Below are 12,257 nucleotides of genomic sequence, written 5' to 3' on the forward strand. Positions count from 1 at the left end.
GACTATGTTGAAAATCAGTGACAAACTTAATCTGTTAGTATGTTTGAGGGTAGAATGTAAACTCTTGGGAGAACTTTCACAGTAATTTCTAAGGGATTCACTTCTTTGGATGGTAAGTGTGACAAAATATGTTTATATTTCTAACAAAGAGATTTTTGTACATTTCTCTGTCTCTGAGAAGGAAAGACCCAAACCACTCCAGATAGAGGGAGAAACTCACCTAGAGAAAGAACTCTATTGAGGGAGACATCACAACTTTATGTAAAAAATTTATTCTAGTTTTAATAACGTTTACCATCAGGAAGGTTCTCTTCAGTTTAAGTTGCTTGCCTGCCTGCCTTCCTTTAATTTTTTTTAAGTAGGCTCCATGCCCAGTGTGGAGCCCGGTGTGGGTCTTGAACTGGACTCTGAGATCAAGGAGTCGGATGCTTAACTGAGCCACCCAGGTGCCCCTAAGCTAATTTCTTTTTAACAACTTCAAAACAGAAACATGATCATTTCCACCATTTTAGCGGGTGGTTGTATTGATTCCTGGCTCCTTTTCTCCTTCCTCATTTCTTGTTTTATCTGTCTTTGTGATTTTTTAAAATTACATCTAGGGATGCCAAAGTGCTATGTATTGGTGCTAGTTTATAAAACTGAATCTTCTATTAGTGCTTGATTTTAGTGAATATTGATTATAATAGATTGCCTTACATTTCTTTATATTGTGTACACCCTGAGATGATAGTAGTGGAGTGAATTCTAGAGGGCCTGAGATATTTACTTTGGTTCATTTTTTCATCATCTAGAGGGAAACGGTTTTACTGATTAAAAATATAGAAGGTAATTGTTCTACACTTAAGTGAATAAGTACAGGGCAGCACAGGGGAAAGAGAATGAATGGGAAGAAAACCATAAACGGGTCAAATCACAGTACAGTAGCTGAAGCAGTGGTAGAAGTTTAGGGCAAGCAGGGTTGATGAGCAGTAGACATTGTAGTTGTGGGAAAGAAATCAAGTAAAAAGAATTTCAAATAAAAATAGAGAAGCTGTGTAATGTGGAGCCAGAATACTAGATTTAAGCTCATGGCTCTTAAAATGTTTATGTTACATACCTGCTAAAAAATATGATGAAAGCTATAGTCTCTCACTAAAAATGTGCATGATATTACATGAACATAAAATTTTGCTTATAGTTTTTAATTACACTGAAATTTTTTTTTTAACGTGGAAAATAAAAGTCTTCATAAGAATTATGTCCCTTTTTTAAATGGAAAAAACAGTGGCCACTACTTGAGGACAATGAATAACTCTAAATGTTTACAAATTAATCAAAATTAAGCTTTAGTTCTGCCCAATAGTAAGTTTTAATGAAAGGGCTGCTAGTATTTAAATTTCAAGTAATACATTAAAACTATGCCATCGTCTTTGACTTGACAACTTTTATGTCATCTTTGATATCCAATCAATTTTGACTGTTTTTGGTGAAAACAAGTGCTTAAAATGCTATCTCACGAAAGAATGAAAGGACAAATGGAATCTCTGGATTCTTTTGTCAGATGAAAGTAGGCTTGTGTCAAAAAATAGGAATTCTCTAAGATTTTTCAGAAAAATTCATGTTGCATCACTTTCTTTGCTGTTGGTTAATGAGATTATTTTTGGCAAGATCTGGCATAACACTATGTTAGGAAGGAAAGGATTAGGACTTCACATTTTAGTTTTAAGGTTGAAGAGTTAAACTGTGCAAACGAGTTTGTATTTTATCCAGTTAACAGCAGTTAAAATCCTGGCTGTAGAGTTTGCCTTCTGAAAACAGTGAACTTATGTGTAGCAAAGCATTTCATAATTGCTCCCACTTCTTGACAAAACCTCTTGAGAAGCCCTTGATTGAAAGTCTTGGCTTTCCTGAATTTGGCAATTTTCATAACAGTAGATTTTTCATGACAAATCCTCTTGTACAGGCTGTGATTCAAGGCTTGGCACTCCTGAAGAGAATACTTCCACAACAATAGATAAGATTTCTCTCAGGATTGAAGATAGAGTCTTGCACCCCAGTGCACAATGATGAACAAAGCAGTGAGTCACAGTGACATGGAGAGCTTTGTCTTTGCCAAAGCAACAAAACCAGATGTTTTGCCAGGCATTAAGGTGTACTATCTGTCTACAAAATACTGAGATTTCTTCAGGAGAAGGTTTTATGGGGACATTTTGAAAATGTTAATGTTCCCTGAAGTTTCCAAAGAGGACTCCAAAATAAGTATTATTCTTTGTGTTACCATGCGTGTATTTGATGAAAATTAGTAGCAAGCTAAACTGAGAAGTCATCATATACTGAAGGGAAGTGGTATTTCCAGTCCTCTCGTGACCTTCATAGTTTTAGAAAAAGAGGTCGGTTTTTCTGGAATGGACAGAATTATTTGCTAGAGATACTGCAGCAGTCTTAACTTTTCTGTTGCAAGCTATAAACATATTTGACCTTTCTAAAGTATTTGCCTTCACCACATTAAACTGCAACTTTTTTGTTTGTTTGGCATTACAACCAACAGACTTGTAGAGTGCTTTACTCAGGATTCTGAGTTGGGGGTAATTCAAGGTTTTTGTAGTACTCTAACCTTTCCTAACTAAGCTGCACTCTCACATGTGCTCTCTTTCCTGCTCTTATACACACTCACCCACACACATATCCACCCTGTGTGATGTAGGTGCTTCTTCAGGAGAGTTGGCTAAATGCTTCTGATAGTGAGTACCAGCCATGTAAGAAGCACTTGGGATAGCAAGGGAAGCAAGGGCAAAAATGAACTATTGGAACTTCATCAAGATAAAAAGCTTTTGCACAGCAAAGGAAACAGTCAACAAAACCAAAAGACAACCGACAGAATGGGAGAAGATATTTGCAAATGACGTATCAGATAAAGGGCTAGTATCCAAAATCTATAAAGAACTTATCAAACTCAACACCCGAAGAATAAATAATCCAATCCAGAAATAGGCAGAAGACATGAACAGACATTTTCCCAAAGAAGACATCCAAATGGCCAACAGACACATGAAAAAGTGCTCAACATTGCTCGGCATCAGGGAAATCCAAATCAAAACCTCAGTGAGATACCACCTCACACCAGTCAGAATGGCTAAAATTAACAAGTCAGGAAACGACAGATGTTGGCGGGGATGTGGAGAAAGGGGAACCCTCCTACACTGTTGGTGGGAATGGAAGCTGGTGCAGCCACTCTGGAAAACATTAGGGAGGTTCCTCAAAAAGTTGAAAATAGAGCTACCATATGATCCAGCAATTGCACTACTGGGTATTTACCCCAAAGATACAAATGTAGGGATCCAAAGGGGTACATGCACCCCGATGTTTATAGCAGCAATGTCCACAATAGCCAAAGTGTGGAAAGAGCCAAGATGTCCATCGACAGATGAATGGATAAAGAAGATGTGGTATACACACACACACACACACACACACACACACACAGGAATATTATGCAGCCATCAAAGGAATGAAATCTTGCCATTTGCAACAACGTGGATGGAACTGGAGGGTATTATGCTAAGCGAAATAAGTCAATCAGAGAAAGACAAGTATCATATGACCTCACTGATATGAGGAATTCTTAATCTCAGGAAACAAACTGAGGGTTCCTGGAGTGGTGGGGGGTGGGAGGGATGGGGTGGCTGGGTGATAGACATTGGGGAGGGTATGTGCTATGGTGAGTGCTGTGAATTGTGTAAGACTGATGAAACACAGACCTGTACCTCTGAAACAAATAATACACTATATGTTTAAAAACAAAAAAAAAGTAGGAAGGGAAAAATGAAGGGGGGCAAATCGGAGGGGGAGACGAACCATGAGAGACTATGGACTCTGAGAAACAAACTGAGGGTTTTAGAGGGGAAAGGGGTGGGGGGATGGGTTAGCCCGGTGATGGGTATTAAGGAGGGCACGTATTGAATGGAGCACTGGGTGTTATACACAAACAATGAATCATGGAACACTACATCAAAGACTAATGATGTACTGTATGGTGACTAACATAACATAATAAAATAAAAAAAGCACTTGGGATAGTCTTTCACATCATTTTCAGGGATACAAGTAAAACCCATGGATGCTTAAACAGTTTAAGTTATATCCAAGAGAAGTCTTCATAATGAAAAAATGAAGACATATTTTAATTTGTCATGGGGAAGATATTGTAGTCCTCACAATCTGAAAATATTGTCAGTTCTGTTTCTCTGTAAACGTGAAGAGAGATTTGGTAAACTGGCAAAGCCCATGGGATATTGTTGTGAAATAGGGGCTAGAGTGAAAAGATAGCAAGAAGTGTTTATGAAAATAAAATGCAGTATACTATAAAATATGAGAGTCCCTACATCATCAGCAGAAATGCTCCAGGCATACCTGCTCTCTCTTCTTCCTCTTACAGGTTTGAATCTCCCCCAAGTGGAAGGTAACAAGCTAATAGAGGATGGAGTTCTGTGTGTACTGTTAAGGGTGTTTAGCTGTTACATTATATCAAGATTCAGAGTTAAGTAATTTAGCCAAAATTGATCACTTTTTAGCATCTTGGAGTCAAAATAAATCATTGAGATCTGTTGTGCTTAGTTCATGATTAATTAATATACCCAGACCATTTTTGGATGAATTATTCACAGCTGTGGTCTAAAGCAGTATCCTAATGTGCTCCTACCTTCACTTCTGTGTATATTTAAAAAGGCAAAAAGAAATTTACGAGCAGATGCTGTTGATGAAGCTGTATTTTACTAATGGTTCCATTTGCATTTTATGTTGAAACTGTGTTAGAAAGCTAGATTAAAGGGATAAAGATTATGGGCATAAGATTATGAACCTTTTTTGGCAGGAATTCTTCTTACTTTAAAAATGATAAAACGGAGGCCCAGAAAGGTGAAGTGCTTTGATTCTTATTCAAACAGTTAATGATAGCATTCAGAGTAAACTTTGAGTCCCCTGAACATGTTGAACTTTTTTATTTACTATCCTGGAACTGCAAAAGAACTTTGAGGCTGTTCAGAATTAATCTCTGTACGGGGACAAGCTCTCCCAAAATGGGCCTATTTTGAAAAGGCTCCTCAGTTTATACCCTTTTGTACTGATGCTCAGGCATTTAGTGGCCCCTGACTTAAGTACGATAAAGGCAGTTTGAAGTTGTTAGTCTTATAAATATAATGCTGAAGGCTTCCTTTAAATCTTTGAAATTTAATTGTCTAACATTTACCTAATGGTTAGGGTGCTAGTGAAATAATATATTTTTAGCCTTTAATAAGTATAATTTCATCATGAGAAATGAGCTAAGCTGAACATGGTAAAGCTGTTGTTATACAACTATGGAATTCTTCCAGGGAAGTAAGTATCCTATAGTAAATATAATTGATTATCCAAAGTAGTTTTATTCTTGAAACACCTGCTAAAAATTTATCCTCTTGCCAGTATTTCCTTTTAGGTTGAATCTATAGATTTGCATTTGAATCTATAGATTTGCATTATAACTGTGAACCATTATTACAGGAGATACTTAGATTTTATCAATTTTTCAGTTTATATAGCATTGATTTTATTAAAACTGTCTTTAATGTGACTTTGCCTGTATCCTTAATTTCAGTTGTAGGGAAACATTAAGAAGAAAGTTGTGTTCTGGTGACATTTCTATGGAAGGATATTGTTTCTTTTCCTCCTCCTCTTTCTCCTCTTCCCTCTTTCCTCCCCCCCCACCTTTTTCTCCCTCTCTCTCCCCCTGCTCCTACCCCCGTTTGTTTTGAAGAAAGAAGAGCCAGTTCTCATGTTTTAGTGAAGAATTTGTGGACTTGGCAGGGACTCTCCTCAAAATAATCTGGTGCAGTCTGCCATTCCCTCAGCAGACTCAGTGCAAATTAGATGGCAGAGTGGTGAGTGCCTGCCGACCAGACCGTGTGCTGTTGTGATAGTTATGCCCAGATAACACCTGAGACTTTGAGGGCTGCAGAGAAGTCAGAGGACAACTGATACCTCCTCTACAGAAGCATGTTTCTGAGAGCAGAATAACTGCCAGAGGGAAGGAAGAGTCCTTCTTGTATTCAGTAATTTAGAAGGCAGCTCTGTTACACTTCCCTAGGAGTCATTCCTTTGCAGATTTGGTCCTTTTACTTCATGAGTGAAACAGGCTGTCAGCAGCTCCCTGTCCTGCCCCCCAGGAGAGCCTGGTGCAGCTGAACACCTCCCAGGGCTGGTTCCTGTCTAGTCCTGTGCTTCAGGCTGTCTGCACTTAACACTTACGTGTCAGAATGGGAACGAACTCACAGCATTTATTGTAAACTATGAATAAAAGAGTTAAAGCATCTACTAATGTTGGTAAGTATATATTTTGGAAAGATACCCCAAATTTCTGAATTCAGAGGCAAACTTTTGTTACATGACAAACTTACCCAGAATTTCTGCTACTCCTCTCTCTTTTCCATTGCCTTCCTCCTTCTAGAGTGGTAGCAGATAAAGTAAGCATTAATCTTTATTTTCTTTGATTAAACTTTTAGGAAAAATATTTGAGCTTTTGGTTTCTTTTTTGTTTTGCTTTCAAAGCAATTATTATTAGAGATAAAATTCATATATATTATGGTCTCTGTACATGGGTTCATTAGCTTATCTGTAATGAACTTGAACTTTCTAGAAATAATAAATATTAACTTTATTCTAAGTGATCCCAAGAAGAGGAAATTTTCTAGTTTCTCTGAGGAATGAATTTTTATGTTCTAATCATATAGTCAGGTTACTTTTTTCTAGTTACTTACTAAATTTCCCCATATGGTAACCTAATACAATTTTCTATTTTTTCTCCTCACTTAAACTATAATTCTTCTCATTTTCAGTAAAAACAAAACAAAAAGAACTCCTAATATAACATTCTAATTTTTCTAACACATTAATTCTTCTGTACTAAACTGTGTTCCTCTAATGCATGGTATTTATGCCTGTTATACAATCTGTATATTCATAAAGTTATATATAAGGATTTATACCTTGAAGGACTTTAGTAATGATTTAGTTCAGACCTGTTCTAATATAAATGATCAAATAAATCTATAAAGATCAGTCTGTCCTAGGTCATTGTCTGTGTAATGACTCAAAACTGTCTCCTAACCTCAAATCTAGTATTCTTTCTACAGGCTGTGTTTGCCTGTCCAGATTATTCTTCTGCCTTATTTTGATCCCCAAAGTAGAAACTTAAAAAAGAAAAAAAAAAAAAGTAGCTGTATTATACTCTGTCTCAGTTTCCACTCGCAGAAGCCCAACTCAAGAGAGCGTAAACACAAGGAGACATTTATATTGGCTTATATAACCTTAAAACCTCTGGCTCGGACTTAGATGCTTAACAGGTGTCGGTGATCTCTCTCTCAGCTCTCTCCTTTGTTCTGTATGTGCTTTCTCTTCAGGCAGCCTCCTTGCAAATAATGGCAAGGCGTGACTCCTAGCAGCCCCAGGGTTACATCCTGGCTACTTTAGCAACTGCTATATGTCATCGTTGTAATAATAACCATTCCTACGAGCTATATTTCTCTCTTTGTTGAATTACTTTCCTGTAATAATCTTGTTGTGAACATTCTGAAACATAGATTTTCAAGCTTCAAGCAAACACTATTATTTTAAAACATTGGCATTATTTCTGAGTTTAGAAGTGCCAGTGGAAAGTTTACTGAAGTAGAAAATTACTTCTTTAACTGAGGAATCTAGATTGTGAATTCATCTTAGAGAAGATGATCTGAGGGTCCTGATGCACAGAATATGAGCAAAACATTACATATCTTGTGTTGTGGTATCCAGGTGGAATTCTGGCCCAGAAGTACTATGACGGTATCCTAGGTTTGAAAGATGTGTATAACCTAAACTTCTAAGTTTCTGTTTTTAAGAGATTAATCATATACAAGAGACTTACATAAAACAACTCAGGTTAGAAAAATAAGTGGTTCATTAAAGATACATTGGGCAAAAGCAGATGACAGGATATCATTATCAGAATGCATTTACAACAAAATGTATAAAACTAGATCAAGAATGTCATTTTATATTAACACAGGGTACACTCCACAACGAAGACTTAACAGGTATGAACTCTTATGTGCTAAACATAACATCAAATACAGTAAGAAAAGCTGGAAGAAATGAAGAAAAAATTGACAGAAAAGCAACAATAATAGGAATCTTTAATATACTTGAAGATCAAGAAGGCACAAAATAAGATATATAGATGGCTTGAGTAATATAATAAAAAAAAAAGCCCATAAAATGTATCTTTTTTCTTTTCTTTTTTTTGTCATCCGTAAAACGGTTACCAAGATTGATAATTCATTAGGCCAACTACAAAGAAAATCGAAGCTCCCAAGTAGAAATATATAAACCCCATTCCTTGATTTATAATTCAGTATAGCTAGAGAGTTTTTAAATACATAATTTTGGCTTTTTGTCTGTTTTTTTTTTTTAAGATTTTATTTATTTGAGAGAGAGAATGAGAGACAGAGAGCACGAGAGGGAAGAGGGTCAGAGGGAGAAGCAGACCCCCCGCTGAGCAGGGAGCCCGATGCGGGACTCGATCCCGGGACTCCAGGATCATGATCTGAGCCGAAGGCAGTCGCTCAGCCAACTGAGCCACCCAGGCGCCCCTTTTTGTCTGTTTTTTAAAGATTTCATTTATTGATTTGAGAGAGAGAGAGTGTGTGTGTGTGTGCGCAAGTGGAGGAGGAGCAGAGAGAGAGGGAGAGAGACTCTCAAGGAGACTCCACACTGACCTGGAGTCCAATGCGGGGCTCAGTCCCATTACCCTGAGATCATGACCTGAGCCGAAACCAAGAGTTGGATGCTTAACTGACTGAGCCACCTAGGTACCTCCAGCTAGAGATTTTTAAAAAACGTTTAATCAAATCATATCAACCATTTGGAAATTTAAAACTAGTTACTTAAATAATTTGGGGTCAGTGGGGAAAATAGAAATATATTTTAGAGATTATTAAGATAATAACTGGTAGGAGAGAGGGATTAATAAAGACGAAAATATAAATTGTGAATTAGCAAGCAGTAAACCATTTGAACTAATAATTTCAAACACTGATTGTATGAAATTGCCAATAAAACCAATACATGTCTTTTAAAGCTCTTTTCAAGGAAAAAGAAGAGAAAGGGGAAACACAAATTATACGTTAAATTTGAGAAAGGTGATACAACTACACTGTGGAGGTAACTAAAAATTATATTTCGGTCTGTGCTAATGAATTTGAAAATTTCAAATTGAGAAATAAGCAATTTTCAATGAACATCATTGCTTCAAGGTGAAATCCAAAATTTGAACAGACGATCCAAGAATGAAAATGTGTAGGAGCCCTCACGATGTACTGAATCTGAATTGTATTTCAGGTGGCTGCTGTCAGACCTGGAAGTATCGAATAATTCTGTTACTTAAGTTGGTCTAGGTGTTAGAAAATATGTAAAACTTCCCAGATGACTGCTTGCAGATTAATGCCTTTAATCTGATAAAGATAGCATACTTTAAAAACAGCAAGTATAATATGGGAGAAATTAAGTACTTTCGTTTGGCCAAAAGTAAAAGCACATTCAAGGGAGTTGTGCGAGGTAAGAGTGGAAAAGAGGTTGGGCTGTATTTTTATGTTGTTATGGAATTACAGTGTGGATAAGTTTTCTTATTTGAGTAGTCACTGGGAAACCATTTAGTATTTTGAATTGTTAGTGTGATTCATCTTACACTTTTATAAAGTTAATCGAGGAGTGGGTATAAAAATAGGTTGGAGAATAGATAAATCAGAGGCTGGTAATCATTTGGCTGTTGCAAAATTGCAGGAGGTGATTGAACTAGAATGGCCACAGAAAACTAGAACTGGTATTTTGAGAGGTACGTCACTAAGTCTGGATTTTGGCATCTGAGTAGATGTGTAGAAATCTAAGAGTGTCCTAAATGAACTTAACCGCTGGTGTGCTTTCCGTGTTGTGTGGACAGTGTGTGTGTGTGTGTGTCTATGTCTATGTATGTATGTATGTATGTACTGTATGTAGATGCCAGGTAATTGATCTGCTGACCAATCTCTGCCTTTACTCTGTGGCCTGGGCCTTTGCTGTAGTGCTGGAATTTCCTTACTCCTCTCTTCTGTAACCCTGGGTAGATCGCTACTTCCTCTCAGATTGTTTCCTTTACTCTAGCAGGAAGAAGATGGCAGCATCAGTGGTTGAGTATAAACTCTGGAGTTGGAGTACTAGGGTGAAACCTAGTTTTATTACTTATAAGAGGTGTGACCTTACCTCATCTATAAAATGGTGTTACCAATAATACCCACTTCATGAATACTAAATTATACTTATGAAAGTACTTAGAACAGTGCAAAGAACATGGTTAACAGTTCAATAACCAATAGCAGTGATGGTATTAGAAGAGGTTTTGGGCTCAGATGCTGGGGAAAATAGTGAATATAATTAATAGAAATAACAGAGGTTGGTCCATGCAAGAATAGGAAAGCTTCAGTTTTTGGATATGTTGTGTTTTAAGTGCTTCTGAAATTTCTGGGTAGAAATGTCCAGCCACGTTTTAGAAATTCTGGACTGGGAGTTGGAGATAAAGTCGTATTGAGAGACACAGGTTTTGGAGTTAATGTGTAAGATTGATAATTAAACTACTACAACAGAGAGGACTGACAAAGAGAGGCTCGCTCAGATCAGATTTCTGAGGTATGCTTACATTTAGGGAAAGAAGAGAAGAGATAGCCAGTAAGGGTAGGAGAAAACCTTCAAGAGTGTGTTCTTTTTTTTTTTTTTTAAAGATTTTATTTATTTATTTGAGAGAGAGAGAGTGAGAGACAGAGAGCATGAGAGGGGGGAGGGTCAGAGGGAGAAGCAGACTCCCTACCGAGCAGGGAGCCAGATGCGGGACTGAATCCCGGGACTCCAGGATCATGACCTGAGCCGAAGGCAGTCGCTTAACCAACTGAGCCACGCAGGCGCCCTCAAGAGTGTGTTCTAAGATAGAGGCAGGGAATTTTCAAAATGGCAGCAAAAAATGATTCAGGATGAGACTAAGAAAATAGTAGGAAATGACTGTTAGTGACCATTAAGAATTAATGACCATGGGGCACCTGGGTGGCTCAGTCGTTAAGCATCTGCCTTTGGCTCAGGTCATGATCCCAGGGTCCTGGGATCGGGCCCCGCATCGGGCTCCCTGCTCCGCAGGAAGTCTGCTTCTCCCTCTCCCACTCCCCCCTGCTTTGTGTTCCCTCTCTCGCTGTGTCTCTCTCTGTCAAATGAATAAATAAAATCTTTAAAAAAAACCCAAAAAACTAATGACCATTAAGAAATCAGCCTCATGATAACATTCCTATGAGCTAAGGAGCAGAAGTTTACCTTTCAGAGTTTGTTTATATAGAGAAGGAGGGTGACAATTTGAGAGAGATACAAAATTTGGCGAGAGTGTGCATTTTTGGTCCTTGAATTGTTTTGGATAAAGGACAAGGGTTACCTGAGCTGATTATTAGGAGACAGGTAAAACAAAGACAAATGCCAGAGAGGGGATAATTAATAGAGCACTTGCCAAAATGGAACCTAGGCGAACACGCAGAGGCACTTTTATAAAATATCAGGAGTGAAAAAATGTTAAGATGGGAGAAGGGAATTTTGAGAGTGTCCACACTGGATGACCTCAGGGTTCCCAGTAAAGTAGGAGCTACATTCATTGAGGGTGATGTCTGTCTGAGACAGGAGAGAAAGACAGGTGGGTTGAACAGAGTGCAGAAGTCATCGCTCAGTTTAAGGTTTGGAGTGAAAGAGATTGGGAGTCACGGGCAAGACTGAGTAAAGACAGTAGACCTTGGGAGGAGCACCACACATCTTCCCGGGCCCCATCCTGGTCTGTGAACATAGGGAATCGAAGAAGCAATGGTGGCCTTTTGAAATGATGCCAGGAATGTGGCACGAAGTCAGCCTGAAGAAGGCCAAGTGTAGCTAAGATTAGAATGTTTTAAAAGTTACCTCTGGAAAAAAGGTTAAGAATATAAGTAATTTTCTTTGCATTTAGAGTGGAAAAGAAGAGTCATTAATGGTAGGGGGTGGATACTTTGGGGGTACAGTTATAGACCAGTTTAACTTAAATGTTCTTGGTTAATTTAAATGAAAAATGGAAATTTTGAAAATGTAGTTATTTTTTAATCTCCAAGAGCTTTGAAGTTCAGCCCTCTTTTCATATTTATAAAATAAATTTTTGAAGATCATTAAAATGTTCATTTCTTAGGTAT

The 12,257-nt window shown here is 37.7% G+C and overlaps 1 protein-coding gene across 1 annotated transcript in view; it reads left to right on the forward strand.

Annotated features, from left to right (window-relative positions):
* Positions 1 to 12,257, forward strand: part of PTEN (phosphatase and tensin homolog) — an 87,055-nt gene that overhangs the window by 57,976 nt on the left and 16,822 nt on the right. The gene's annotated exons all lie outside the window — the stretch shown is intronic.

Source organism: Neomonachus schauinslandi, chromosome 6 (genome assembly GCF_002201575.2).
Source record: "Neomonachus schauinslandi chromosome 6, ASM220157v2, whole genome shotgun sequence".
In the NCBI taxonomy this organism is placed as follows: Eukaryota; Metazoa; Chordata; class Mammalia; order Carnivora; family Phocidae; genus Neomonachus; species Neomonachus schauinslandi.